At 45.7% G+C, this 24878-nt stretch overlaps 1 protein-coding gene and 1 long non-coding RNA gene across 7 annotated transcripts in view; one reads left to right on the top strand and one right to left on the bottom strand.

The window, feature by feature from the left end:
* Window positions 1-24878, top strand: part of LOC146184673 (uncharacterized) — a 233890-nt gene that overhangs the window by 50663 nt on the left and 158349 nt on the right. The window lies entirely within an intron of this gene.
* On the bottom strand, window positions 6455-20588 carry LOC146184675 (uncharacterized). Its single transcript, XR_014708581.1, has 3 exons — window positions 20048-20588; window positions 18623-18781; window positions 6455-7532 (listed from the first exon to the last, which is right to left on the bottom strand). It is a non-coding gene; the product is annotated as an uncharacterized LOC146184675 (long non-coding RNA).

Here is a 24878-nt window from a genome sequence, read left to right as displayed (position 1 = left end):
GGCGGGTGACCGAGCGCTCTTCTTCTCTTCTTCTTCACATATAAAGCCCCGCTTTAACCAACCGATATGAACGTGCCTTAGTGGCCTATAGGGGTAACGTGAATGCAAGGGTGCTAGCAGGCTGATTCTGACATAGCAGTCCCATGTGAAACGAGAGACGCAAGTTGGCAGCTCCTGCCAGCTTGGGGTCGTCTACGGGGGTCGTCTAAAGGTCAATGGTGGTCACCGCCGTTCCACGCTGAAGGCTCAAACTGCGAGCAGTATTGCTTTCACAATAAAAAAAAAACGTATCCGTCCCTGCGCTTTGTGAGTGTCACGGGGGAAAGAAAAAATGAACAGGTGCGACCGACCGCGATGGGGGTAGTTATGACGTGATATCCGGTATTGTCAGAGCTTTCACAGGAGCCCGCTAGGTGTGGCGATTTCAGAAATATTCATTAAAATACTTACTTTCCGCTCATTTCTGTTCATAAAGTGGATTGTTTTGGTCACTCCCAATGCGATAGCTACCATCTGCGCTGGAAATCTCAGTGGCAATTTTTTTTATTCAGTATACCTTTAAAGCGAGTTAAACGGCGATTGTTGCTGAGAGGAGTCTGTGAACGCAACCTAAAGGTAACAAATTCTCACTGAAGGCGGGAATTGATTAGGATGAAGGCAATTGAATAGTGTAACCGTTGTCATACCGTCACATCCTGGCTGCTCTCGCGGCTGGTTTTGCTGCTATTAGGAACAAAAAACATCGCATTATGTAACCTAAAGGGGAACACACCCCAGGAAATATGTTGGTAATTTATTTTAATGTTTTGAATAAAAAAAAAATTAATAGCACATACAGGAATCGAACACATGTTTTAGAATCAGGTACGTGGTGCTAATCCATTGCGCCACAGAAGCTTTCTTTTTATCTTTGTTTTCTTTAACAATGAAATTTACAGTGCGGTAAAGTCAAAGTATAATGCCACAATGCGCTCTAGCAAAAGTAAGGGTTCACAAAGTTTCAAAAACGCTTTAGAGTAGCCAGTTCACTCAAAACTGGCAGCCATTGAGGTTTTTAACTTTGGGTATTATAGATTGCGGTCAGGTTGTCGATACTCTCAATGAAATACTCCCTCGTTGAGCGAGCATCCACGTCCGCGTGTCTCACAGCCATTCTCGTTTTCCAAACACTGTGGAGGCAAAGCAACATGAATAAGTCATAAGGCACACCCCCTTGATTATGGACCGACAGGAACCGTATACCATAGGGTGTAATTGGCAAGTCCTTTTTTAAGTTCCTCTGCAGGATATCCCGCAGAAAGACTGCGTCCCAGCAGTGAAGGAAAATATGGTCTATGGTTTCCGGCTTATGGCACATCAAGCAGTTCGCCGACCACGGGACAAAGGCCCCTTTTTTTCCTCAACCACGGTTTAACAGATGATGCACCACTGTGTAATAGGAAGAAGAAACGTTTTGCTGACGACCGTACTAGCATCTTTTTAACGCTTTTTTAAGACATCCTTACCTTCCCCTCCACAGTGTAATGATCAATAATATGACACTGGCATCATTACATCAAGCAGGTCCTTGTATACGGTTGCTTTTGGGTTACAGCGCTTAAATATTCCATTGAGAATCTCACTTTTAAAGTGTTAAAGGAAGTGCGGGCTTTAAATGCGCTCTTATTTGCTTTGATTCAACCTACTAAAGATGGCGCGACGGGCGCAACTGGAATGATCAGAGGATTACTGCAAGCAATTTTAATCCAACAAACTATTTTATTGCGTATGCATTTTAGTTTATGTACTGCATTGTGAACTCAACAGAACATATAACTTTATTGACTTTCTTTTTGTTGTTTTATGTTTTAGAGGCGCACCCGGCACTTCCGTTGCTGGAGTTGCCGGGGAATGGCAATACGCGTTGTTGCGTTCAGAGACACCTCTCGGTAACAATAGCCGTTTAACCCACTGGAAGGCAACCAGTGAGGAGAAAGAAGTTGCGGGACCCTACTGCTGAGGAAACGGAATTGAGCGTTTATGCGACCGGAAGTAATATGCACCACCTAGCTACCATTAGAGACAGCGGTGTGGCAAAATATTCGCACTATAGATACGAGAAAATCAAAACTAGGACAACATGTACCCCATTGTGCTTTACACTAGGCGTGATGCTTTTGATGCAGTAATATATCATGATGTCAACGGTAATCCACCTACATTTTTGTTGCGAAAGCAACACTCCGATAGCCAAAGCGAGATTCGGGTGACCGCAGCTACGCCGTGGAGAGTAGCTACGGTCTCCTCATATATATATATATATATATATATATATATATATATATATATATATATATATATATAAAAACTTAGTTCTGGTTTAGCTCTGGTTAGCTCTAGTTGAATTGCGAAAGCAACGGCGGAAAGCTTCTTTTGCCTGCTATATTATTTTCTTATCACGCCCTGTCAGTATAAGGTCCTACATTATTGGGGATATTTAGGCTCATCCTTTAAGTGTATGACGCAAGAGCGTAAGCTACCAGCCCACATATAAAAGCCGTATGGACGTGCCTGCATGTCGTAGGGGTAACGAGAATGCAAATGGTTCTGGCAGGCTGATTCTGATATCCCCCTCCCATATGAAAGGAGCGACCCGAGTTGGCAGCTCCTGCCCGTGGCATGGGGGTAACGTGAATTCAAATGTCATGGCAGGCTTATTTCCTTATGAGGAGACCGTAGCTACGCCTCTTCACGGAGTAGCTGCGGCCACCCGAGGTCTCGCTTTGGCTGTCGTAGTATTGCTTTGGCTGTAAAAATTTGTCTCCACCGGAAATCGAACCTCCATCCCTCGGATCCCCAGCCGAGCGCTTTAACCAACTGAGCCACGCCTGGGATGGCGAATACGCATCTTAATTCTCCTTCTTCTCTAGCGTGAGGATGATAGTAATGATGATGATGATAGGCTCGTCAGCGTGTACTCCACTGATCTCCCGAATGGAGATCAGCGGTGTACTCTGCATTGGACACGATTGGAGTGAATTACATTAGATTGGGTTGGATTGGACGACTGGATTGTATTGAACTGGTTTGGACTGAATTAGTTAGGTTTGAATTGGACAGGATTGGACTGTATTTGGGTGAAGTGAACTGTACTTGATTGGACTGGATATAGGATTACACTGGATTGGTTTGGGTTGGATGATATTAGACTGGATTGGATTGCACTGGATTGGATGGGATTAGTTTGGATTGGAGAGGAGAGGAGTAGGCAGCCCAGCGCCAGGCACACATGCTTTCGCTACGTATATCCTGGCCTGGCTGAGCTAAGTCACCGCCAATTTCCAAACGTAACCATAGCTCCCTAGATTTCGCTAGCCCTCAGTTTAACCAGAGCTAAACCACAACAAATTTTTTTCTGCTGCGCTGCTTACCAAACCTGCTTTCTGGCATTTACAATTATATGACGTTGTGTCTTTAATGGTTCCGAAGGGTAGAACCTGCTTATGAAGCTGGTTACCTTCTCTTTCTGGTGCATAAGCCGTAAACCAAAGTTCATGCAGGCATATCGTCTTCTACTCTGCAATATAGCAATTAAGAAGAGTGTAATTACTCTGTTCCGAGCGCCCCTTGCCAGGAAAGACGGGGAAGCCAACTGCTTGTCAGATATGCCCAAAAACAGCAGTGCATTCTTCCTTTTGTCTTATTTTAGCTTGCAATTGCATGATCAGAGAGCATCGACTACGGCTATATTGGCTGAAAAGACAATGTGAGGAAAATGGAAAAATTGTGAAGGTTGTCCTGTATTGATAGACTACGAGATTCTACAAGGACAAAGCAACCACTATCACCGGGAGCCGAGCTTTCATGAGCTAGAATAGACAGAAAAAAAAGAAGCCAAATGAAACCCATGCCATCGCTGGCCAATTTCGCGAGTACAATGCATGCGTCAACACCGGAGCTCTGGCACGGATCCCAAAGCCTATCGCTATGTCGTCATTGACTTCAAAACGGTGGATAAAGGCAGGCGCTACAGAAATACTGTTTGAAGGGCACGCGCAAGGCAGAAATAGACTGTCCATGTCAGAGGCTGGCTCCCAGTGGGTGAGTTTTTCGCCACATTTACTGTGATCTAGAGGCAGATAAGCATGATGACAGAATCTAATTTCTCCGGCCCAAGCAAGAGCGACACTCTTCGTCTGTGGGTGATGCACCCTTTATGAGACGAGAGGGCATTATGGCATGGGTGCTATTCGTTATATTGGATTGGGTTTACCGCCGCACGAGAAACTAAAGACCAAGCAAAAGATTGATTCAAGTGTGTGTGTGTGTGTGTGTGTGTGTGTGTGTGTGTGTGTGTGTGTGTGTGTGTGTGTGTGTGTGTGTGTGTGTGTGTGTGCGTGTGCGTGTGCGTGTGCGTGTGCGTGTGTGTGTTCTTTAGTCGTGCGGCAGAAACATTTTAGGCCATGAATATTTCGTTGTCACTTTTCGCCATCGCCATTAGAGAATTCTACACTTGCTCACGCCACTGGCGCCGCCGCCATTTTTCACGGTACCATACTCGTGCCTGCAGTCTCCTTCAACGCCTTATTCAGTTGTTGACCGTCCGCGCTTGGAAGGGTGCTAATGGGTTCATGAAACTATCTGCTCACATTGGCATTCAAATAGGGAACTTTACATTGGAACTTCAGCGTTAGCCGCGTCCGGATTTAAGTGGGGTAGTACATCCAGCTTACAAGGCAGCCACATTTTTTTGTGCAATCTTTGCGCCATTGGCTTTGCGCGCGCTGAGCCACCTCCGATCTCCGGCTCGAAGCTGATGCGGAGTGCTCAGGTGGTTCTTGTTTAAGGCTGTGCACAGCCACAACATTTTCATTTATTTAATGTTTACTGCTTCGGCAGAAAACTTCTCATTGATCGAATATTTAGGGGAATCCCGTAAGGTGGAATAGATTTGTAATAAGGGAGTAATTACTCATTGGCATCCACCTAAGCGCAGCCGTACGGCTACAAAGGAAAGCTAACAGCTGTCTCACAAGCTTCGCAGTTGAAGAAACTTTTCTTTGTAGCCGTATGGCTGCGCTTGGGTGGATGCCAATAAATGATTAATTACTCCCTTATTACAAAACATCGCATTGACCGAAAGAAGTTTGCGAGCCCAGTTGAGGCACCTAACGCTTGATCAGGATTATAGGTAAATAGCGCAAGCAGCTTGACGGAAACACAGAAGAGGACGACACAGCAAGTATTACATTAAGGTGTGCTGCCTTTCGTGCTTTCAATTCGAAGCCGGCCCTAGCAACAAAGGACGCTCACCCTATGTAGCCGCCAGGATATATGAACGCTCCTCCAAACATTGTTACTTCAACGATATATCATGCAGAACAGGTTACTGCTACTGAAATAATAATAAAAAAAGCAGCTTTGCTGGTTAGAAGGGTTATCGGTTTTAAAAAGGCGATTTTTTTAAAGCTGCGGGAGTAAATTCATTATTAATCTTAGAAATAGCAAGTCCTTTATAATTTCTTGATGAAATAAGGACTTTTTTTTATTGTGACTGTATCGCCGTCACAACAAAACACAATTTCTGAACCTTTTTATTCAAACTCGCTCATTGCATCGCCCTATCGTTCTGACATAGGACACAGACTTTGACGTACTGCTCAGTCGTTCGCTAGCTCTGCTGTCGAACGCGGCGTTTTCCAAGGACGACGAAGTGAACAGATTTAATGTGAAAGAAATCGCAGGAAAATTGACTGAAGCTTTCGTCATTCGATTAAGTCATCGGTATAATTACCAGTAAGACACTGTATCAGTCGAACGATCGGATATCCATATTGTTACGTGGCGGCAAGCGACGACAACAGGAGAACAGAGGACTGAGAGATGTTCGATGACAGTGAGATGGCGTTTAATGAATCTGTGAGCGGGCCTAGCGCGCGCGTTTCTGCCCGTGCCACTGCCCTCTTCCTTCTTCGTCCATAACATGATCATAAACGAGGAAGTTTACCGATGATAATTCCATGGCATGATGATGGGCGTGTCTGGATGCTTGAAGAAGAGGAAGAAGTAAGAATAGAACGGCTTGCCGGCACGATGTCTGATGCATGGGTAATCCGCCTCCCCTGGAGCTGTCAACCATCCGTCACCAGAGTTCACAAGACCGATGGCTCGAGGTCACGTCGGGCAACTTGGGCGGGGTTTGCGTGTTCGTGTCCATCGGTTCCTTCGGATCATTCGGGTCTTTCGGGTCCTTCGTCTCGGTTCTGATTGGTCTGTCTGTTCTTGTCTTCAGGTCCGGGCTTGGGCTGGGCGGTGGTAGTTGGGCACGTCTGGGCTTGAAGGGCTGGGCGAAGCTGCTCGGCGATGTCCCTAGGCCCTCGGTCGATGGTCCCGGCTTACAGATGACGTCGATGCTCCAAGGCGAGGATGGGGATGACGCACCCCGCACCTCCACCAAATGTTACGTGGCGGCAAGCAATGACAACAGGAGAACAGAGGACAGAGAGATGTTCGGTGACAGTAAGATGACGTTTAATGAATCCCCGCGCCACTGTCCTCTTCTTCCTTTTTCGTCCGTAAAAATACACTGAGGAGATATCGATTTACGACACTGAACATGCACTTATATTTGCTGCTTTTAGATGCGTACAGTTAGAGCTGGATTATAGCTAAACTTGTCGCGATAACGTGTTTTCAAGTAAGCAGGGTGACTTGTTTTGCTTGGCAGTATTACTAGCGTCGAAATAGTAATTCAACTTTTATTATTAGTTTAATTGGTCTGACACCAATCCAGAATACGTGCAACCTAAGGCGTATATCGTGCCGATATCGGGTGCTCACGGTGGGGTTAGACTGATTTCTGGGAACAAAAAAAAAAAAGATGGATTTTAGATCCTTATGATATTACACTTAATGCATATTTGAAACAGTACTTTTTGAGGTATTAAGTGTATTTTTGGTATGAATATAAGGCGTAAATAAACAACATTTCCCATTTATTTGAATTAATGTCTTTTACATCAGGTGAACGAAAAACTACAGCCGAAGTCAGTTTGTGTTTTTATGACTGAGAAAAACTTTCTTTCGGGGTAGTTCTGTAGCACTGAGAACAGAACATAAAATGAATTCGTCGCTTCAAGCGCATTCTGCCAGTCGTGGTGCAGCTTGACCGCCCGTACTCGCACCAATCATCCCCGGAGTAGCCTCTCTGAAGGAGCGTCTACACAAAGCCAGGAAGAAAGTGTATGTAACTGGCAACTTAAGGAAATGATGCAGGGTATAAGACGTCGTCAAAGTTCAGATACTTTCTGACGTGGAGCCAGCAGTCCATGTTGAGCTCGTCTAGTTGCATGCTGCCGCCGTCACGAGGGTTGCAGACCAATTTCTTCCTGACTACGCCAACAGCCTGCATGAAATTGTCAATATCCTGAAGGGACCGAAGCACCGATCGGATCATCCCCGCTGCCTCCGTTTCGCTAACAGCAGCCAGTTCGGCGAATTCCTGCAGCAGGGCAGGATGCTGTGCAACTGGCTCCAGAGCACTGGCGCACCACCTACGAAGAAGGAGCAAGGTTCAAGATCGCTGCGATGAGGTCAAGTGCACAGCGATCTTTTCTGCAAGTTAATGCAAACATTTTCAGGTATTTATTAACTGTAGAACATGGTAATACAAAAGCTATAGAACCAGGAAACAAAAAAAAATTATTTTCTGCGATAATACAATGGTGCCAAAATCACCCAGACGGAGACAAGTCCACTTGTCGAAACTTTGGCTCCGCTTGAAAACTGAAGCTTCCCCTTAACCCTTGTTCAGTGCTCTTTCATACTGTGTAGCCATCTTCATTCTCTCGTTCTAGATCCTCTAAAGAAACTATATCACCTGAAGGCAGCCCGCGCATACAAATATACTCCAGATCGAAGAGTTAGGGTTCCAACGAAACAGCGTGGAGCTAAGTAAACATATATAAAATCGAAAAATAACCCTGCGCAGAGTAGCTTCCGAGCTAGCCTGAGTTTTTAAACTAGTATAACTGACGTTTTCTTTTAAACAGCGCTTTTGAAAACGCGACGACTTTGAAGCTCACTTTAACTAAAACACTGGCGTCGAGACAACAAATTTTCTGGATTGATCAACGAGGTGATGATATCACATGTCTTGACAACATTCAAAAATCATCGCGAAGCGCTATAGGAAAAGACACGGAAAAGAAAAAGCGATTAAGCCGTGGGTATTCCCACACCAGGCGGGGCACGCTACACCTGTACACACCACTCAGGAACGCATGTTCGGTGCACGAGTTTAGAGCCTTTATGGGACAGTTGCATATCATAAACTTGACAGTCCCCGCACATTATATTAAAGCAACACTTATATGAAAAGACGGCTATTCAGCACGAGGTTGGGCTATAGCCAAGCTCTATTAATTAGCGCAAATTAATATTACTTAGAAACAATGCGAGATGTCCACACGGCGATTGTTCGCGAACAATTGTTAGGGATACTTAAGCATATTTTAAAGCGATAGCTTCAAGGCCTCGCTCTTCCTAAAAATCCGGCCTCAATGTTTTCGGTGACTACGTTGGAAACGAGAAATGTCGGGCTCTGGAAGGTGGTTGACATGGCAGAGCACCGGCATTCGCAGGGGCCGCGAGGAGTAACGAGACCACACAAAATCGGCAGGAGCTGCCAACTCGGGTTACTCATTTTATGTGGGAGGGTGAGAACAACCTTCCAGGAATCTTGAAGGCCGATACAGGCAGGTTCTTGCTTAAACCTTGGTCTCATATCTCAAGCAATCAGTTACAAACTGGTAGCTGCATAACATGATTCTTTAGGACAGTATGCTAATCAGAATGCGCGAGATAATAAAAGGCGAAAAATAAGGGATTAGTAACTAACCAAACAGAGGCTACCTTAACGCCAACGAGGAACTCCAAGAGGAGCCGGAGACGGGGTGAACGTACGCTATCGTGCTTTACCCTTAAAGGAGGAACTTAAGTGTGCCTCCTAATGTTTTACGTAATTTAATTATTAAAGGCGTATGATCAACAGATAGACTCAATAAATGATGCTGTTTTCAATACTTCTTGAATAGCGCTTTTTATTTTATTTTTTTTTTTTTAAGAATTACATCGCAGCCGAAAATTCTTCCATAACATCAAGAAAAACTGAATTTTATGCCCTATTCATACACAGGGAAGCACACCTCCGGGAAGCATCTTAAGGGCAAACGACCAGAACATATGTTTTGAAGTGCAAAAGAGCTTTTTAAAGTTTATGGGCGAAGTTTAATGCAGAAAGCTAGGGGTCTGTTTTCTGTCCGTGTAGTCCCTTCATGGATCACTGCCTTGTCGTGGCGGAGGGGCTTGCGAAACTCGATGAAGTCGTGAGCTCTGCTGTGTAGGGCCACCCAAGATAGACAGGTCACGGCAGAGAGTTCTGACAAAATGTGATTCACTGGAGAAGGTAATGGCAACCCACTCCAGTATTTCCTGCCAAGGAAACCCTATGGCCAGTCACAATACCATTAATGATATGGCGCCGGAAGATGAGCCCCCCAGGTTGGAAGGCGTCCCACATGTTACTGGGGATGACCAAAGGACTAGTCCTAGTAGCTCCAGGACGAATGAAGCGGCTGGGCTAAAGCCAAAAGGACGCTTAGTTGTGGATGTGTCGGGAAGCGACCGGAAAGTCCGATGTTGCAAGGAGATATATCACATAGCAACATGGAATGTAAGATCTATGACGCAAGGGGATGTCGTCGAGCGAGAAATGGACAGATTGAACATTGATATCTTGGGTATCAGCGAGCTCAAGTGGACCGGAATGGGAGAATTTAACTCCGGCGACCATTATGTCTTTTTTTGTGGGCACGAATCCAAGAGAAGGAATGGGGTCGCTCTCATAGTAAACAGAAGAATGGGCAAAGCAGTGCTAGGGTACAACCCCAAAAACGACCGAATGATTTCACTTCGGATCCAAGGTCACCCCTTCAACATAACAGTTATCCAAGTCTATGCACCGACCACTACTGCTGAAAAAGCTGACGTTGAGAGATTTTATGCGGACCTACAATGCCTTTTAGACCGCACCCCATCATCAGACGTCGTTTTTCTCATAGGAGACTGGAATGCTAAGGTCGGGAGTGAAGAAATATCCGAAATTATAGGCAAGTTCGGTCTTGGCGAGCCAAATGAAGCTGGGCAGAGGCTAGTAGAGTTTTGTCAAGAAAACAACCTGACCATAGCGAATACTCATTTTCAACAGCACAAGAGGCGCCTGTACATATGGACTTCACCGGACGGTCTGTACAGGAATCAGATCGATTATATTCTTTGCCGGCAGAGATGGAGAAGCGCTATACAAGCAGTAAAAACAAGGCCTGGGGCCGATTGTGGCACCGATCATCATCTTCTTGTTGCCAAAATTAAGCTTCGATTGAGGAAAACGCAGAAAACTAGAAGGCCTTTCAGGTATGATCTGGATCAAATTCCATTAGAATATGCTGTGGAAGTGAGGAATCGATTTCAAGAATTAGATCTAGAAGACAAAGAGCCCGAAGAGATGTGGACTGATGTTCGTGATATAATACAAGAAGTTGCTGCTAAGGTAGTTCCAAAGCAAAAGAAATGCAAGAAAGCAAACTGGTTATCTGAAGAGGCTTTGCAAATAGCTGAGAAAAGAAGGATGACAAAAGTTATGGGGGAAAGAGAAAGATACAAGGTTCTCAATGCGGATTTTCAGAAAATAGCAAGGAGAGATAAGAATGCCTTCCTGAACATACAGTGCCAAGCAGTTGAGGACAACAGCCAATTAAGGAACACAAGAGCTCTGTATAAGACAATCAAAGATATCAAAGGAAGCTTCTGTGCTAAGCTGGGCGTGATAAAGGACAAACGAGGCAAGGACCTCACTGAAGCCTCAGAGATAAAGAAGAGATGGCAGGAATACACAGAAGAACTGTACAAGAAGGACCCGAATGTACAAACCCAACATAAGACGGTTGTGTTTACTGATCTCGAGCCGGGCATCCTGAAGAGTGAAGTTGAATGGGCCTTAGCCAGCCTTGCTAAGAACAAAGCTAGCGGAATTGATGGCACTCCAGCTGAGTTGCTTCAAAACCTCAACCATGACGCTGTTAACATTCTGCATACATTATGTCAGAAGATTTGGACAACCCTGCAGTGGCCACAGGATTGGAGAAGGTCAGTTTACATCCCCATTCCAAAGAAAGGCAGTGCCAAAGATTGTTCCAACTACCGCACGATCGCGCTTATTTCGCATGCTAGCAAGGTGATGTTGAAAATCCTCCAAGGTAGGCTGCAGCAGTATGTGGATCGGGAGCTTCCGGACGTGCAAGCTGGATTTCGCAAGGGCAGAGGAACAAGTGACCAAATTGCCAACCTTCGCTGGATCATGGAAAAAGCAAGAGAGTTCCAGAAACCCATCTACTTCTGCTTTATTGATTATGCGAAAGCGTTTCACTGCGTAGATTACAGCATTTTGTGGCAAGCTCTCCAAGAGATGGGAGTTCCAATTCACCTCATCTGTCTCCTCAGGAACCTGTATGAAGGACAAGAGGCCACAGTCAAAACTGGGCATGGTCTTACTGATTAGTTTCCGATTGAGAAAGGAGTGAGGCAAGGCTGTATACTGTCGCCCTGCCTATTTAACCTATATGCAGAGTGCATCATGAGGAAGGCCGGTCTGGACGAGTGTTCAGCTGGAGTGAAGATTGCTGGAAAACGTATCAACAACCTTAGATGATACCACTTTAATGACAGAAATTGAAGTGGAACTCAAGAGACTTCTGATGCGCGTACAAGAAGAGAGTGAGAAGTTTGGGCTTAAACTGAACATTAAAAAGACAAAAATCATGGCGTCTTGCCCTATCAAGTCCTGGAGCATCAATGGACAAGAAGTGGAAGCTGTGACAGATTTTCTCTTCTTGGGCTCCAAGATTACCTCGGAAGGAGACTTCAGCCATGAAATTAGGAGACGCCTGCTTCTGGGAAAGAGAGCAATGGTTAGCCTTGACCGCCTAGTAAAGAGCAGAGACATTAGTCTGCCAACCAAGATCCGTATAACTTGTGCTATGGTCTTTCCAGTTGTGATGTATGGATGCGAGAGTTGGACTGTGAAAAAGGCTGACCGCCGAAGAATTGACGCGTTTGAATTGTGGTGCTGGCGAAGACTCTTGAGAGTTCCTTGGACGGCCAGAAGATCAAATCAGTCGATATTGTCGACCATAAACCCTGACTGCTCATTGGAGCAGTCAGGGTTTATGGTGGGCGGATGAGATTAAGAAGTTCGCAGGGGTCAAGTAGATGCAGCTAGCACAGAACCGGGTTAAGTGGAGAAATATGAGAGAGGCCTTCGCCCTCCAGTGGGTATAATCAGGCTGATGATGATGATGATGATGATGATGATGATGATGATGATGATGATGATGATGATGATGATGATGATGATGATGATCATTGGAGGGTCAAATTCTAAAGTTAAAGCTCAGCTACTTTGGTCATCTGATGAGAAGAGAAGAGTCGCTGGAGAAAGATTTGATGTTGGGAAAGGTTGAGGGTCGCCGGAGAAGGGGTAGGCAGCTGACGCGATGGTTAGATGGCATCCTCGAGGTACTGCAGATGAAGTTATGTGATGTTAGGAAGATCGTGAGAGACCGGAAAGCGTGGCGTGACATGGTCCATAGGGTCACGAAGAGTCGGACACGACTGAACGACTGAACTGAACTGTGTCCAAGCAAGATTTTGCAAGCCAGCTAAAAAAAAAAATCGTTCGAAGCGTAACGGTTATCAAATTAAAAAAAAAAATATTGTTTATTGCTCGAACCGGAGACATCAATTCAACATTTTTCTTTTAGTACCTTATGTCCACATCACGCAAACATTTGTAGATTTGTCCATAACTTGACACAGAAATTCGCAACTTTGAGGCTAATGAAGAAGAGCTTCTTGTTGAGCTAGTTAATGCATGGCTGTGCTTACTGACGTGCTTCGCACAAAAAAAAATAAGACAATCAGAGGGGGAAAATATTCAGAGACAGACATACCCTTGACAGGTGCACTGTGAGATGCTGTTTCTACGAATCAGAAAAGCTTCTCCAAGGGTCCAATATTGCTGTAATGTACGCTCCACTAATTCATTGTACGTACAGTCGTTGAAACTGAGCAGCCTGCTCTACGCAGAAGGCAGCCCTCAAACTACATGACAAATGAACGGAAACAAATCGCGCACCATTGCACGCGACGGCGTAGACGATACCCCGACCGCTGGAGTTGTTCACGCGCAGACGGCGGAGGCGGCTCGGATGTCGTCTGCGCCGTCATCTGTACGGTGATATAGCCATCGCAACGGCCGGGTATCGTCTATGCCATAGTCTGTAAGGGTGCGCAGCTTATCTTCGTTCTTTTGTCATGCCCTTGGAGAGCTGATTTTCGCGTTGAGCATCCAGGGTGGCCACTTTTAACAAATTTACTATGAACCAGCGGACCGCAACCGACAGAACGTTGGACTTGGAGAAGATTGCGCAATTCGTATGCGCCTCAGTTCGCAGGTGGAGCCAACGTTTCGACAAATGGATTTGTCTTCGTCTGTACTTGTCTTTGCCCTCGTCTTCGTCTGTCTGACGTCTTTGTCTCAGACGTCTCAGTCGTCTGTTTCAGACGCTTTCGTCTGTCTTCGTCTGGGCTTGTCTTCGCCCAGACGAAGACAAGTTCACTTGTCGAAACGTTGGCTCCACCTGCGACCTGAGGGTCCCCCCCCCCCCCCCCCCCGTCTACCCCTGTCCAGTGCTCTTTCATAAGGGGCGCTTACCCACTGTAGACACAGAAGTGGCCGCGAACGGCGTTGAACGCAACGCCGAACGTTGCGCGCCTGGCGGCGTGCACAGAGCCAATAGCAAGCAGAAACAAATTTAATGTAGGGAGTTGCACCCAAAAACACACGCTTAGTGTTTTTTAGCGATTTACATTGGCCAGTTTGGCAGATGCTCATTTTGTTTTTTTGTAGCGAGCAACGTTCTTATCTAAGAACGTTGGCAACGAGCTATAAAGAGTGTGGTTTGATTAACGCAACAAGCCTGTGTTTAGAAAGTAATATCGCTTCAGAGAGACCTATTTTTCACGTGGAACTTAATGAAACGTTGAGCACGAGCTGTTTCAGGTAAAATTAAGTGAAATTGCGGAGTGACCCATGATAAGCCTATCTAAGTAAAACTAAAAGCAAATTCATCGTCAACATATAGTACTGACTTTTTCGTCCCTAATCTTCAGTGTTTCAAAGACAGCTCAGTTGTTTTTTTCCGCTGATATTACATTCGGAACAGCATTCATCCTAAATCTAATTTACTGAACGTCTTTACATCCCACATTTGATCCCTGTCTTGGTGATCTGCCGAAATATTTTGTTTAGGCCTTCGGCTGGACATTTAGAATGCGGAAGTCGCGACGCGGTGCGAAGATTGCTTACTTGTCAAAGTTAGAGGCTGTGGTAGATACCAGAGCTCGGATGACGAGGTCGCCGTTTCGACGGGCTGTATCCATGATCGAGGACCACTCCTGAGTTGGTTGTATGCCCGTCCTAAGAACAACCCTAGTCAATGCATAGTTCTCGCTAATTCCTTCAGACAAATGCCGCAGGAAAACGCTTGATTTTTCATGTGCCTCCAAACAAAGTGTAAGGATTCTGATTTGTTGGTTTCCCTTCACAAAGTTAGCCAGCTTCTTCAGATTTTCGACTTTCATGTCGGTGATAAGAATTTCCAGTTCAACAATGCTGGAATTATGCGAGAGCGCTTGGAGAATAGAGTGCCACCAGATACCGAAAACATCTTCGTAATGCCAGTGGGACGGCACCAGGACGTTGAGCGCTCGTAGCGTACAAGTTGCTTCAATATACCTGGCAAGTGCTAAGGCATATACTACGTTTTCTGGGGATGCCGTAATGTTGAGCGTTTTGAGTCTGTTGAACGATGGCATCTCCTGCAGAATAACTCCGTTCAGACCTCCAGACGTTCGATCCGGGAGGTATATTTTTGAAAATGCTTTGTATATTTCGGGGCTGATCGCCCTATCAAAATAGCAGGCTCCTAATAAAATGTTTTGTGGACCACAACTTGCCCTTAACAGTTGGCGAACACTGTCAGTGAGGGGGTTTTTCAATAAAGATGAAAAGCTGTTTATCTTCAAAGTCATCTTCGGTGACAACGACTCGAAAACAAAATACCACAAGGTGGGTTCCCAGATATCAAGTGGTAGGCTGAGTAGCTCGAGGGATTTGTTCTCTATGATTGCGTCGACACACATTTTAGTAACAGTACTTTGTGGTCTTGGCGTCGTTGGTGTGAGCAACCCGAGGTGCAAAGTACTTAGAGTTTTGTTTTCGATAAACACCTCTGCGAGGACTTCAAAGCACGTGTGGTCAATGCAAAAATAGTTCAATGTGACAGATTTTAGCGAAGTATTAGCGACTAATCCCCGAAAAATGCTGGCTAGCCATGCTTCCGACTCGTGTTTTGAAGCTGCCACAATCTGAAGAGTCCTTAAACTGAGTGTGCTTTTTAGGTACTCCTCAAAAGCCCTTTTGTGAGGTCCATACCTCCCCTCGTAGCACAGAGTGAGCGCTTTGAGGGTTGAGTTTGCTTTGAGGGCTGTAAAGAACATCATTTCAGCGCGCTGGCTGCCTGTTGAAACAACGGTTGTGCTTAAGCTAGTCAACGACGTTGTCGTGCGCAAAAGTCTGGAAATTATATACAGAAGCTTCTCTGGGCAGGTTTCACTGGAAGTGCAGTGAAGTTCTTTCAACTGTTTTAAGTTTGGAATTGTCGAGAAAAGGGTTTCGAGGAAACCAGTCTGTACAATATGAATCTTCAGTGTCTTAAGCCCTGCGTTTGACTTGAGTATTGCGGCAAATATATCAGGATAAAATCGAAGAGTATCATGGTGGGCCTCAAGCGAGGTCACACAACGATGCGTCGTCAGCAGCCAGTAAAGCAGAGTGGCGCCTTGGTGCGTTCGATATGGGTTGTAGATACGGGGGCAACCTCTTTCGATGACGAACAATCCTAGGTGTCCGGTTGCTTCAGGCAACATCCGCAGCTCCACGTGCACGCAGACCAGAAATTCATTCCAGACGGCCATTTCTCGGGCAACATGGCACGTTGCGAAATCTGAAGCCGAGCAAGGGGATCGGTATGGGATGGTGCGTCCCGAGAAGGAGCCCCTTGCTGTCTCGAGATCCGCCAAGCGGATCCCGCGTGGCCGTCTAAGCTGTGCCTCACGCTGATTCATAGCAGACCAATCGTCGAAAACCGGTTGCTGGGCTGAGAGAGAAAAGAGAGAGAACTTATTTGACTGCTTATTTCGGGACAGGCAAGCGATCCCTCTACGGGCTAGTCGCTCTAGGTTTCAACTTTTGTATTGCAATGTTTTAAAATATGTAGGTACATTTAGGCGGAAGCAAGCCTATGCAATATGTTACTGCACAATTCATTATGATTGATTTTTAGGGGTAGCTTTAAAGTTTACCCGGCGCCATCTACATAAAAATAACTTCGCCGGAGTTTCTTAAATGAACACCGAGAACATCTGAGTTTCAAATTGGTCGGTAGTGGTTAGCACAGCAGGAAAAGATGATCAAATTATTTGCAGTAACAAAGTATGGGTTTTATTTTGAAACGACCACAAATTCAGGGATGTGTGCAGCAAAACGGTTATTTTTCCCATGCTGCTGAAGTGGTAATAAGCGGTTCAGCGTAAGCTCTTTTGATTTATTTAATAAAGTTTGGCTCACTGATATAAGGCACTTCCGTCACGGCAGGTGTTGTAATAACAAAGAATAAATAAAATTTAATAACCCGGCATAAGAACGACTGCATAGGCTGGCTTTCTTGAGAGCAAAGTTAAACTAAGTACAATCTATAATGCTCATATAAAGACTGAAGTTCACTAACGTTCAGAATGGTGGCGCAGATATAATAAATCCTCGAGGTCAAATATCCTGGGCTCTTGGCGATTACTACTTCTCGCTGTTCACATTTTTATTTATTTATGTTTTGTTCAAAATACTTTAGAGACCTCAGTTAGAGCATATATTAAGACTAGAATAGCATGGAGCAAACTAGAATTAAAACGTAGAGATTAGGCAACGAAACGCTGAAAAAGCATAATGAATCAAAAGCTAAAACGCTATCTAAACTACAGTTCATAACGTCAAAATTTAACACGCGAAATACAGCGCAGGAACGGAAAAGAAACAGTCTAACGCACCCGAAGAAATGTGCTATAAAATACAGCGGCGAAATGTAACTGAAAAAGACGAATTGCATATTCAAAGAAAATCAGCCTGATAGTTGAACTGAACCATCCGTTGTACAAAGAAGCGGCTAGATCTGCATGTCGTGAACAAGTCGAAATTGTCTGGTTTTCATTTCCTTTTTGCTGAGCCGAACTGTTCTAGCTAATCTAAGTCACCATCAGAATCAAGCACACTTGTCACTTGTGTTGCGACTGCGGTCTCCGATATGTGCTCTTCATATCGCGAATGTATGATTACCGTCCGGGACTAAACTTTTTTTCTATGAAAATTTTATAAATTCGCTCGCTCAGTGTCATTCGCAAAGACACTGGCGTCTGTTTGGAAAACTGCCATTCCAACTCCTCGCATGAGGCGACAATTCGCGGTGGGCCGCCAAAGCATTGCCGCTCAGGTTCTGGGTTTCTAGAAAATTCCGCGTGTCGACCGGAAGCAGCTCGCGAGACAGCCCATCGCAGAAGGCTTTGGGGTACTCAACATTCGTTCTGCTATTTTATTACTTTTTTTTTTGCGAGTGAAGTTTGTTTTCCTATTACTGTTTGAGTGAACAATCAGCAGGCGCTCACTTCGTCTCATCCGCGCACATATGAGTGCATAGAGACAATTCAGTAAAAGCTTGGTAGGGTAATAAAGGATAACAAAGGCTAGATATTGTTAGCTTTTTAAAGGAACGCGAGAGGATCACTGCTTGAAATAAAAGTCTACATCGCAGTGTAGCAGCGCACCGCTGGCCTGTGTTCCTTTAAAACGCAAAGGGTTACAAGCATTTTCATGTGTGTTTTATCGCACTCCATGCTGTTTAGTGCTTGGAATGGAATACTAGCGTAAGGAGCGGTAGCAGAGCAACGCTGAAAACGCGCCGCTCTGTCGCCGGGTCCTGTCGCTTCGTGCGGTGTGCACCAGCGGCAGCGACAGGCGTCGTCGTCGCGCGACGCATCGCCAAGAATTGTCCGCTCATGCGGTTACGGCTTTAGAATGCATCTGCGACAGACGATAGAGGGTGGATGCAGCCGTGAGGTGACATCGTGGTAGCCCTGTGTGGCCTACCCCCTAACCCTTTGCAAACGTCTGATTCAGTTAGCGTACAGCACGCTGCTGGATAAGCACGTTCACTCAAGAAGTGAGTCCACCTACGGTTTGATTCTGCTCTGTGTTGTCCTCGAGCGTCCAACGTAAAGGAAGCTTCGTAGTGTACCATTAACCCTAGCCTGCGATGAGCCAATTTGAAAACGGCCCAATCCTATAGAAGACACGAATATTAGCGGGCCTCACGAGAGCGTAGGGAAGCAAAGAAAAAATCCAATTGCCGCTCACCTGTGGCAAGCAAGAAGAATGGTTTCTGCAGTTGTTGTTGAATTCGGCAGTTGTCTTCCAAAGCCAACCTCGGCCTCAGGTCTTCTTCTTTTCTTTCGGTGCATATGTTGTCGTTGTTGTTCTCCTCTAATTTTATGGCACATACCCACACATGGGGATCTGCCAAGAATTGGCGTGCAGAGATATTAGATCTTGAGATGTATAATTACGTCGCAAAAAAAAAAAATTAATGAATTCTAGGGAATAGAGAAGACACGCGCGGCACGAACACAGACGCTTCGTCTTTTCACAGCGCTCGCGAGCATTCGCCAGCCACCTGGTAGCGTCGCAAACAAAACAAAAACAAAAAAAGCATTTTGAGAGGCACGCACTGCCTCTATGAATAGCTCCATTTGAGGACCATGCATGAATAATATTTTTATCGTTATTACTACACCATAATGCAGACAGCGTAACTCAGGCTCGCGGGTTTTTTAGGACAAGTGAAACGTTTTCGCAGATTGGGAAATAGATATACTTGCGGAAGAGGGATGCACACCAGTGATTTACATTTTGCATGAAAGTCAATCCAGGTGTTCAGTGATAACACTGCTTTCATACAAAGCTCATCGGTTCATAAGCGTGGCAGTTTATGGTGCGGACCCAACGCCGTATTGCAGTGGTGATGTGCACTAACCAAAAGCATCGTGGATAAAAATTTATGACGTAATAAAATTGCGCTTTCTGGAAGTAAAAAGAAATCATCGAACGCCTTGGCGTCATGTCGCTTGCGCTGTTAATATATAATGAATCACCAGCGAGCTCAATCTCCTGTTCTGGCTTGATTAGGAACCTTCACAAAAGAGAGCACGACAGTTGCCCTAGCCTTCTGTTGCAGCAACAGCAAGTGGTTCGGAAGCGGTTTGGAAAAATGGATAATAAAATAATGAAATCGTTTTTCTGTACTAAAGGTTACGCGACATAGTCGGGCCATTCCTGTAGGAGAATAGTTTTGAACGTTCAGAATGAACGCCGATGCTTGCACTCGAGCGTCAACAAATCGTGAGACAGAGCCGGCATCACTCAGGGGAAACTTGTGCATAGCTGAAATTCTTGGCTCATCGCAAGCGCAGCTGTCATCTGCGGAGGTCACTCCCCCCTCCCACCAGCCAGCATGGCGACGAAAGAACAGCGGTGGCCCTTGTGGTGCTGCAACCAGAGACGCCACGCAATCGGACACCGCCGTAGCTCGCTGAGACTGTGTTGCACGTGATCGCTTCCGGCTGCTCTGGGCCCACAGTTCTTCGCCAAGTCGAGCGAGCCGTCGCTGCACTCTCCAGATTCCCAGCACAGCCGACGATGAACCACGCCTGTCGACCCCACTTGCGTGGTTAACACTACGGCGTCATAGAAAGGTGCAGCCTTTCACCTGAATACACAGCTCACCTGGTTTGCATATGGTCAAAGCAGGGTGGCCGTCTGCGTTTTAGGCATCGACAGCGACAGGAGCATTCGGTCTGGCTTTCCGACTGTGAACCATCAGAAGAATTATCAGGCCTTGCCGTCAATGACAGCGTGTAATTTTCTCAAGTGATGCTTCCAACAGCATTATCAGCGGCACCGCTGCGAATACATATCAACTCGACACCGACTCTGTCTGGGATTCTTGTGCACAAACGCACACTGTTGAAACTCGAATGTCATCTATAACAGCCGTGCGCAGTATTCTCATGTGGGCTTCGGCCACCATGCTGTCATTGAACCTTCAAAGTCAAGCGCATGTGCAACGCACGCGTTTAATTATACGCGGTATAGCGAACACAGCTCGTTCTGTCGAAAAGACATCGCCGTACTCCAGTGGCCATAGAGTTAATACAAAGACTCTAGAGGGAAAGCTGGGCAGGGAAACGAGCTTCCCACTGGTTCATCGCCATAATCAAATTTGTCATTGTGGCCAGCACAGTTTCTGCTTACTGCGTCAAAAATGAATAAAGGTTCGAACAAAAGTTTTAAAAACCGCTGCAAATAACACAACTGTAGGAAATTTCTATACATTGTTTTCAAGCTTCAAGCACATTATATGATCTTTCAGGCACCTTCTTGGTCGTAAAGGAATGATGTAGAACGATTGGAAACCATGTTCGCGAGCAGACGTAGCAGACGCCCTTTGAGTTTCGGTTTCAAATTTCAGTTTTCGAGCGCCTCGAAGTCAGACACTTGAAACAACGAGAAGTTTATAGCAAACAGGTGCTTGCTCTTTCATGCATCGCGATGGCGCCATCCTGCGCTGTATGCAAGGCAACAGCTATAAAAGGATCCGGCATATGCTTCACGTGTGAGTAGACGTGCCACATTTTATATTTGCAAATTTCATAATAGGTGTTCATAATAATACATGTGCCAACTAGATTTTTCTTTCAAGCAAGTCAAGTTATGCTAGATTAGATTTGTATGCTTGATTTTTCCCCTCTTTCTTTTTTCCTGCTTAATCTTTAGTTTTACATTATTTTTTTTTTAATGTCAGCTGACAGGCATGTATCCTCAGACTTGTCTTACGCTGCTAAAAACTGCCCTACAAGCCTTCTGTTGGTTTTGGCAGGCCCATATATGCATCATGGCATTCTACGAATGAATCATTATTATGATATACTTACATGATCTCGTTTAATGCTGCATGGCTGTGAAAGTGCACACTATGAGATGACTAAAATGCTCAGTCCCTAACTTTGGGCTGAAACTCGAATAAAAGGTCTTCAGCGATAGGCCTTACCGCTGTGTACATGTCTTGCCATGAGATGCCCAAAAACCATTATTATCCTGTTTATTTTTAAGTATATTAAGCTTCCTTATCGCCATTTCCCCAGCCTTCTAGGGGACACATTAAGCTAATTTTAAAAGGTGAATGATCGAGTGTTTTCAGTGGCATCTAAATTTGTTTTAGAGTAATGTTTCGCATCGCTAATACATGCAGTAATAAAGACGATATTATTTAGCGCATTTCTGATTTCTCATAACTGCTACTCTGTATACTGAAGAACAAACAGCTGTTAAAATTGCTAGAGATGATGCTGTGGTGAGATATTCCGATCGCGACATCGTCCCGCGCCAGAAAAGGTACGTCAACTTCATCCTATGCGAAACGCAAGGTAAAAAAATGCACAAGATCCACAGGAGTTAAGAAGCCTTTGACATTTATAAAAGGAAACAAAAAAAAAAATACGCACACAAGGCAAATCAACAGTAAACACACACGAGCACCCTTTTACATTTGCTGTATGCAGCACTAGCCATCCCGGATAGACCAAGAAGGGCCGTTGCTGTGGAATTCGTCACTGTTTTTTTTTTTTTAATATACTGTGGTCGCCGTCTTGTGCCAAAGCAAATTTCTGACGTGTTTTCAGGTGATCGGGCACTGAGGAGATGCATGTGTCCTCGACAGACGAAATGCATGCGAAGCGCGTAGCCCGCCTTACGATAACAACTTGGAAGAGGCAGGACACCTATGTGATGTTACAGTAGATACGCGACGCAACATACCACCAGAAATGCTCCAGACGCGACGATTCTGCCGTTCCTTTACAGCACCTACTCTACAGTAGCACAGTAGCCGCCAGTTAACTGCACGCCGCGATCTTCCCACGATCTACGTTGCCAGCTTCAAACCATCTTCATGTGCCCGATTTAGCAAGTAAAACTCATCTGGCAACCATTAAACAGTGTGATAATGGCGGCAATCACGCGGTCACCACTCGAATGCATTGGCTGAACGGGCAGCTTTCCCTCTAGAGTCTTTGTATTAACTCTATGCCAGTGGCGGCTCAGGTGTTGTCGGAAGTGTTCGAAAACGTGGCATGAAGAATGGAGCCCTGGATCTGAGTAGGGGTCATTTCCCTTACGGCACGTTTCTAGTGTCGACCGAGAACTGTAATGGATACTGCGTCTTAGCTTTCCTATAAGCCAATTTACATTAAGTGCAGGAGTCTACCGAAAAGTGAGACAGATACTGCGCCTTCCTTCTCCAAAAATCCTGTTTAAATAAATTATAAAGTTCGTGGAATGTTAAGGCTGTGTTGAAAATGCTATCGCGTCGAAGCTTGAGCGCTCTTTTATTTTTTGTTGCAAGTTCTGACGCGAACACGAAATAAACGTATTCTTTAATCGAGGCAGATAGCGCACCTGAGTGCTGGTTCGAGCCACTGCTGACATTTTTCTATCTTCGCTGAAACTATTCTGTCGCAGAAGATATGTATTATTTGTAGTGGCCTGATGCCATTTGTGATAAGTCCGCCTCTGCGCGGGGGAGAGGTTCCGCGGGCAATTTGGCCATCGCGCATGGCTCGCGACCCCACTACCTGCGCCAGAATAATATATCGATCCTATTCCAATTTCATTTCGGTTTCATTATCGGCCAATCGCTGTACCGGCGAACAAGAACCAATTGAAACAAGAATACCTCCCGATAAATTCCATGCAAGATTACACTTTGATCTAATACCTGATGAAGTGGACCTATCTTTGCAGCGCTCCATCCTCGCGACGAAAAGCTAGAGCGTGCAGAGATAAGCGGGTTTGCGATTGTTCTTGAATCAGTAATTGCCTTTTTTTAAGGATCAGTCGTTTTTAAGCGTATACTCCCCAAGGGCTGTATTACTTCCCCTCCTTTCTTAGAGTTCATATACTCGTGCCGGTCGATGAGCGCGACGAGTACCTTCGGACCCAATGCGCTTCGCACTTGCACGCCTTACTGCGATGTTCCGTCCAGGCGCTGCAGCTAGTGGCTCAGATCTGGGCCCGTCTCGCCCCGGTCTGTACACGCCGCCCAAAAGCCTGGTCCACGGCACCGTTTGCCCGGATATTGGTGCGGAAGCGTCCGTGGATCACGTTTTTTCCTCGCACACATCGAAGCTCGGATCTCGCCATGATGGGTGCCACCCGCCCTCACCGTTGGGGGCCCCACCCATTCGCACCCCTTCTCCCACCTGAAAGGCGCACGGCACACCATCTGCTCCGCTGGTGCGTTCGTCGGTGAGCTAGCTGCAGACCCCAGGGGCCTCCGACCGCCGCCGGCGTGTCTCTCTCGGACGCCACGTCAGTTCGGTGCCACTGAAAATTTAATGACGGCGGCCTCACGATAATCAACCTCCATTTTCTCTTTGTGCCGCTTGTTTTTCTTTTGTTACTTGCTCTTTTTTTTATTGTGTGCCTCTTCTCGTGTGCCTCATTTGCTTTTCGCTCGAGAGAATGAGAAGAGAGAGTCTCCTTCTATTTCATTTTCTGGAGAGAAGAAGTCTTGATTCGTTTATTATTTAACATTTGTTACTGCTCTGCTCGTCACTGTGAAGTATTCCCCTCAGAACTCGCAATGATGACACTAATCAGGATGACAGTTCGTAGTCAACAATCGAGTCATTGTCGAAACAATTGATTGCAACAGCAAAAATTAAACAAAACAAAAAGTCAAGAGCGTCCACATCTTTCGTCTTCACGCTAAAATAAATAAAATAAACACCTCGCTGGGTCACGACCCGCTGCGTTCTGCACAATTCGAGCTACAAAACCAGTGATGCTCATCATCATCATCATCATCATCATCATCATCACAACCGTCATCGTCAGCCTGGGCCCACTGCAGGGTGAAGGCATCTCCATTTTCTCTCTCTACAATCAACCGGGTCCTTTGACAGCTGCTGTCATCTTATTCCTGAAGTGTGTAACCTCAAGCGCGCACCTGACTTTCCAGGACTTTTATATAAAGGCTAGAGCCTTAGTTTTCCTCTTGAGTGCGACGTGAGCGGGAAGCGTGGACAGAAAACGTGGACAGAAAGTGTCAGCAAAAATATGATCTGATTTCGTATCGAAATTGTGACCCAACCGTTATTTGCGCATTGTTCAGGGTGGTATCGTACCACCTCACTTCTCATTTAGCATCCATTCCTAGCCAAATTGGAGGCTAGTTTGAGATAGGGATTCGAACCGACAACGTATTGTCACGAAGACAGGGATTTATGGGTGTCGGCAACAGGGGCAGATACACACAGTCGAGACAGAGGTTCCCGGGAAAATGGTAACACGAAGACACAAGCTCAAGAGTCCACAGTCCTAGCTAGCCGAAGCGCGCGAGAGTCTCCAACTTCTTCGTCTTTCAAGCGCTACCTCGAACCGTCAGGTGGCATTATCCCTCCCCCCCCCCCCCCCCTCCAAGAAAAAAAAAAAAAAAAAACCGCAAGCTCACAGAAAAAAAAAACTGCTCCGGATGGCAAATACGACTTTCAGCGGG

Source organism: Amblyomma maculatum, chromosome 7 (assembly GCF_055883805.1).
Source record: "Amblyomma maculatum isolate TAMU_Amacu chromosome 7, ASM5588380v1, whole genome shotgun sequence".
NCBI classification, from domain to species: Eukaryota; Metazoa; Arthropoda; class Arachnida; order Ixodida; family Ixodidae; genus Amblyomma; species Amblyomma maculatum.
Note: the sequence above shows the minus strand (reverse complement) of the source record. Positions and strands in the feature narration are given on the sequence as shown.